This window comes from Hemiscyllium ocellatum, chromosome 34 (genome assembly GCF_020745735.1).
Source record: "Hemiscyllium ocellatum isolate sHemOce1 chromosome 34, sHemOce1.pat.X.cur, whole genome shotgun sequence".
NCBI lineage: Eukaryota > Metazoa > Chordata > Chondrichthyes > Orectolobiformes > Hemiscylliidae > Hemiscyllium > Hemiscyllium ocellatum.
The window spans coordinates 6,148,923-6,154,922 of record NC_083434.1 but is presented as its reverse complement, the minus strand read 5'-3'; the positions used below and the strand labels follow the sequence as shown (position 1 = coordinate 6,154,922).

Sequence of the window (6,000 nt, the reverse complement as noted above, 5' to 3'; positions counted from 1 at the left end):
ACTCAACTAGCCATCCTAACTGTCCTTCAGAGGCAGGTACATTGGCTCAGTTAGTGAGATAAGGGTGGCCTAAGTGTTGGAAAATAAAGTTGGTTCCCAGGAAATATCATTGGACCAAGTAACCGTCAAATAAAGCAGTATCATGTATTGATTGGTAATTATTTGAATGTACTATGCAATCATAGCCTGTACCCTTCTTGAAGAAAAGTATAAAAATGTCTTTGTTTTAAGCCATGTGTGCAGCTCCTCCGAGGAATATGGAAATATACAACCTCTGCATCTGATGCTCTGTACCCGGCCATATGAAGAAATAAAGAATGAAGTCTTAAAGAATCAGACTGATTGTGAGTGCTTATTGACCGACCACAGAACAGAGAGACTCAGCCCCGCAGGTCCAGATCTTCAGTATAAGCCCACCAATAATGAGTGGAAAATTGAGAAAAAAATATGTAGGGAGATCTCAGATATGTGTAAGCATAATAAGGTTGTAATAATGGGGGATTTTAATTTTCCGAACATTAACTGGGGCTACCATAGTGTTAGACGTTTGGATATGAAGAAATTGTCAAATGTTCAAGAAAATTGGCTTTGTCAATATGTTCATGCTCCTACTAAAGAAGGAGCAAAGCTAGACCTTCTTATGGCAATAGGGTAGGGCATGTGACTGAAGTAAAAGTGGGGGAACACTTTGCGTCAAGCGATTATAATTCTATTACAATTAGTTCTCGGATAACACGTGTTCTCGCAGTGCAATTTACTTACAATGTCGCTGAGGCATTAAGGAGTGGGAGTTTGAGAACGCTTACCTCTGTTGGCAGTAGCATGATTCCAGAGGCAATCATTTCACATGCTTCGTTCTGCGCATGTGCCAATGTCAGCTGTAGACAGAACAGCTTTCTCTGAGAGGTACTGTACAGAGAGCAACTTTCTGAGACAGATACATTGAGCAGCTTCCTGTGAAAGTTACACTACTCCAAGATTATCTCTTTTATAAAAACAAATGGAGGGGCATAGTGCCAAGAATGTTAGCAAGAAGTGTCCTGGTGATACAATTGCAGGTGGTGATTGCAGAAGAAAGGCTATAACACTGGAAGAGAAGCTAGATATTTAAAACACTTGAGCCTAAGAAGAGAATATGTAATATAGCTCACTTAACAGGAATGAAGGCGTCTACCTAACGCACCATGGCGACCCCCTGTCCCTGTATTAACATAATTTTTTAAATGTACAATGTTAAGTTTACTTTTGTTTTGTTGAGAAATATAATTTATACCTACATTCAAGCTGTGCTATACTTTATGTTAGACCTTGAGTGATCATGAGTGATGTTTCTTGCTGGGCTGTCCCAACCCCACTTTTCTATAGGCCCCATTACTTATATTAAGCGACTTTCCATTAAGTGAGGTTTTGCTGGAATGCAACTACGGCATTATCGGAGAACTAATTGCAGTTTCAAAATGGTCATGGAAAAGGATCAGCCTTCCGTAACAGTTAGTTTTTAATTGGAGTAAGGCAAAATTTAATGGTATGGGACAAGAACTTTCAAACGTTGATTGGAGTAGACTGTTCGCAGGTAAAAGGACGTGTGACGAGTGGGAAGCTTGCGAGAGTGTGATGACGAGAGGTCAGAGGCATTATGTTCCTGTTAGAGTGAAGGGTAAGGCTAATAAGATTAAGGAACAATGGATGAATAAAGATATTGAGGTTCTAGTGAAGAATAAAAAAGAATTTTATTTTAGAAAGAGACAACTTATGGTCTTATGGTTCAATTGAATCAATATAAGGAGTGTAGGGGCATTCTTAAGAAAGAAATCAGGAAGGCAAAGAGTGGATATGAAATAGAATTGACCAATAAGGTTAAAGATAATCCAAAGAGATTCTACAAAGACATTAAGAGCAAGAGGATAACTCAAAAGCAGATAGGGCCTCTTAAAGATCGAGGTCGTCTTTGTGTTGAACCCCAGGAGATGAGAGAAATTCTAAATGAATATATTGGATTAGGTTTTATTGTAGAAAAAGAGATTAGATTACCTACAGTGTAGAAACAGGCCCTTCGGCCCAACAAGTCCACACCAACCCGCCACCCACCCACTTCACTTAACAGTACGGGCAATTTAGCATTTCCAAATCACCTGACCTGCACATTTTATTTTTGGATTGTGGGAGGAAACTGGAGCACCCGGAGGAAACCCACGCAGACACGGGGAGAATGTGCAAACTCCACACAGACCGTTGCCTGAGGCGGGAATTGAATCCAGGTCTCTGGCGCTGTGAGGCAGCAGTGCTAACCACTGTGCCATCGTGCCGCCCGTAAATGGGAATCAAGAGAATGCAGAGAAATAAATGTTGATGTTTAAAAAACAGTTGACACTGCAGAAGAGGAAGTTCAGGAGGTTTGATGATATAAAGGTGGATAAATCTCCGGGACTTGATCGAAGTATTCCAGAACAATTCCAGTGGGAACAAAGGGAAGAAATTGCGAGGCTCCTTGCAAAAATATTTGCATAATCTATGATTACCAAAGGTGAGATGCCTGATCTCTGGAGGGTGGCCAACGTTGTACCTTTTGTTTAAGAAAGATTATAAAGAGAAACTGGGAAACTACAGATTTGTGAGTTTGACTTCGGTTGTGGGTAAATAGTGGGAGATGATTATAAAAGATATGATTTATGGACATTTAAAGAGGGAAAAATTGATTAAGGATAGTCAGCATGATTTTGTGGGAGGAAAATTGTGTCTCACAAACTTGATTGAGCTTTTTGAGGAAGTTGCCAAAAAGATTGATGATGGCAGACGTTGTTTATTTGGATTTTAGTAAAGCCTTCGACAAACTTCCACATTGTAGACTGATTCAAGGTGAGCTTGCCGATGGGTTACATAATTGGCTTAACCATAGGACACAGAGTGTTGGTGGAGGGTTGCTTTTGGGACTGGAGGCTTGTCACCAGCGGTGTCCTGCAGGGATCATTTCTGAGTCCTCTTTTGTTTGTCATTTATACAAATGATTTGGATGAGAATGTAGAAGGCATGGTTAGTAGTTTTGTGGGCAACACCAAAATTGGTGGCATAGTAAATAATGAAAAAGACTTTCTAAGATTACAAGGTGATCTTGATCAAATGGGTCAACGGGCTGAAAAATGGCAGATGGAGTTCTCTCTGGAGAAATGCCAAGTATTGCATTTTGAGACAACAAACAAGGGTGTTCCACTAGTTGGTGCCCTGTCTCCTCCTACCTATTGCATTCCCAGCTACCTTCCCCCCCAGCTCTACCCCCTTCTCATTTATCTCCCAGCTACCTTGACCCCACCACTTACATTCCTGATGAAGAGCTCATCAACTCTCCTGCTCCTCAGATGCTGCTGACCAGCTTTGCTTTTCCAGCACCACACGTTTTGACTCTGATCTCCAGCATCTGCAGTCCTCATTTTCTCTTTGTACAATTAGTGACAGGGCCTTGTGGAGTGTTGTAGAACAGAGACACCTAGGTGCAGGGTGGCTAAAAAGGTGTTTGGCATGTTTGCCTTCATTGCTCAGTCGTTTGAGTATAGGAGTTGGAAAGTCATGTTGAGGTTGTACAGGATGTTGTTCAGAGAGTCATAGAGATATACAGCACGGAAACAGACCCTTCGGTCTAACTCGTCTATGCCGACCAGAAACCCCAACCTGATCTAGTCCCATTTGCCAGCACTTGGCCCTTATCCTTCTAAACCCCTCCTATTTATATACCCATCCAGGTGCCTTTTAAATGCTGCAATTGTACCAGCTACCACTACTTCCTCTGACAGCTCATTCTATACATGCACCACCCTCTCTATGTAAACATTGCCCCTTGGGTCCCTTTTATATCTTTCCCCTCTCACCATAAATCTATGCTGTCTATTTCTGGATTCTCCCTACCCCAGGGAAAATACTTTGTCTATTTACCCTAACCATGTCCCTCATGATTTTAGGAATCTCTATAAGGTCATCCCTCAGCCTCTGACACTCCAGGGAAAACAACCCCAACCTATTCAGTCTCTCCCTATAGCTCAAATCCTCCAACCCTGGCAACATCCTTTCAGATCTTTTCTGAACCCTTTCATGCTTTACAATATCCTTCCGATAGGAAGGAAACCAGAATTGCACACAATATTCCAAATGGGGCCTAACCAATGTCCTGTACAGCCACAACATATCCTCCCAATTTCTATACTCAATATACTCAATATTCTGACTAGTAAAAAAAAGCATACCAAACACCTTCTTCACTCTCCTATCTACCTGCAACTCTACTTTCAAGGAGCTATGAACCTGTACTCCACTGTTGAGTAACACTCCCTAGGACCTTACCATTAAATGTATAAGTCCTGCTCTTATTTGCTTTCCCAAAATGCAGCACCTCGCATTTATCTAAATTAAACTCCATCTGCCACTCATCAGTCCATTGGCCCATCTGATCAGAATCCTTTTGTAGTCTGAGGTAACCTTCTTTGCTGTCTACGACACCTCCAATTTTGGTGTCACCTGTAAACTTACTAACTATACCCCCATATTCATATCCAAATTATTCATATAAAGGATAAAAAGTAGTGTGGACTCAGCACTGATACTTGTGGCCACTGGTCACAGGCCTCCAGTCTGAAAAAGCAACCCTCCAGCACCACCTTCTGTCTTCTATCTTCGAGTCAGTTCTGTATCCAAATGGCTAGTTCTCCCTGTATTCCATGAGATCTAACTTTGCTAACCAGTCTCTCATGAGGAATCTTGTCAAACGCCTTATTGAAGTCCATATAGATAACGTCCATTACTCTGCCCTCATCACTCCTCTTTGTTACTTCTTCAAAAAAGTCAGTCAAGTTCGTGAGACATGATTTCCCACGCATAAAGCCATGTTGACTATCCCTAATAATCAGTCCTTGCCTTTCCAAATGCATGTAAATCCTGTCCCTCAGGATTTCCTCCAACAACCTGCCCACCATCGAAGTCAAGCTCACTGGTCTATAGTTCCCTTGCCCTTACCACTTTTCTTAAATAGTGGCACCATGTTAGTCAACCTCCAGTCTTCCTGCACTTCACTTGTGACTATCGATGATACAAATATCTCAGCGAGGGGCCCAGTTTCCCACAGAGTTCTAGGGCACACCTGATAAGGTCCTGGGGATTTATCCACCTGTATGCATTTCAAGACATCCAGCACCACCATCTCTGTAATATGGACATTTTTCAAGATGTCACCATCTATTTCCCTACATTCTATATCTTCCATGTCCTTCTTCACAGTAAACACTGATGCAAAATACCCATTTAGTATCTCCCCCCTCTCCTGCGGCTCCACTCAAAAGCTGCCTTGCTGATCTGTGAGGGGCCTTATTCTCTCCCTAGTTACTCTTGTCCTTAATGTATTTGTAAAATCACTTTGGATTCACCTTAACCCTATTTGCCAAAGCTATCTCATTTCCCCTTTTCGTATTCCTGATTTCCCCTTTAAGTATACTCCTACTGCCTTTTTACTTTTATAAGGGTTCATTCGGTTTATTCTGTCTATACCTGACATATGCTTCCTTCATTTTCTTTACCAAACCCTCAATTTCTGACGTCATCTAGCATTCCCTATACCTACCAGCCTTTTCTTTCACCCTAACAGGAATATACTGTCTCTGGATTCTCATTATCTCATTTCTGAATGCTTCCCATTTTCCATCCATCCCTTACATATGAACATCTGCTCCCAATCAGCTTTTGAAAATTCTTACCTAATACCATCAAAATTAGCCTTCCTCCAATTTAGAACTTCAACTTATGGATCCAGTTTATCCTTTACTATCACTATGTTAAAACTAATAGAATTATGGTTGCTGGCCCCAAAGTGCTCCCCCACAGTTACCTCAGTCATCTGCCCTGCCTTATTTCCCAAGAGTAGGTCAAGTTTTGCACCTTCTCCAATAGGTACATCCACATACCGATCAGAAAATGTTCTTGTACACACTTAACAAATTCCTCTCCATCTAAACCCTTAACACT

General features: G+C 41.5%; 1 long non-coding RNA gene across 2 annotated transcripts in view; it reads left to right on the top strand.

The window, feature by feature from the left end:
• Positions 1 to 246: 246 nt before the first annotated feature.
• The window catches only part of LOC132832279 (uncharacterized), a 31,644-nt gene continuing 25,890 nt past the window's right edge, over positions 247 to 6,000 (top strand). For both annotated transcript variants that reach the window (XR_009646925.1, XR_009646924.1), the window contains exon 1: positions 247 to 344. This is a non-coding gene — a long non-coding RNA (uncharacterized LOC132832279). The remainder of the gene's footprint in view (positions 345 to 6,000) is intronic.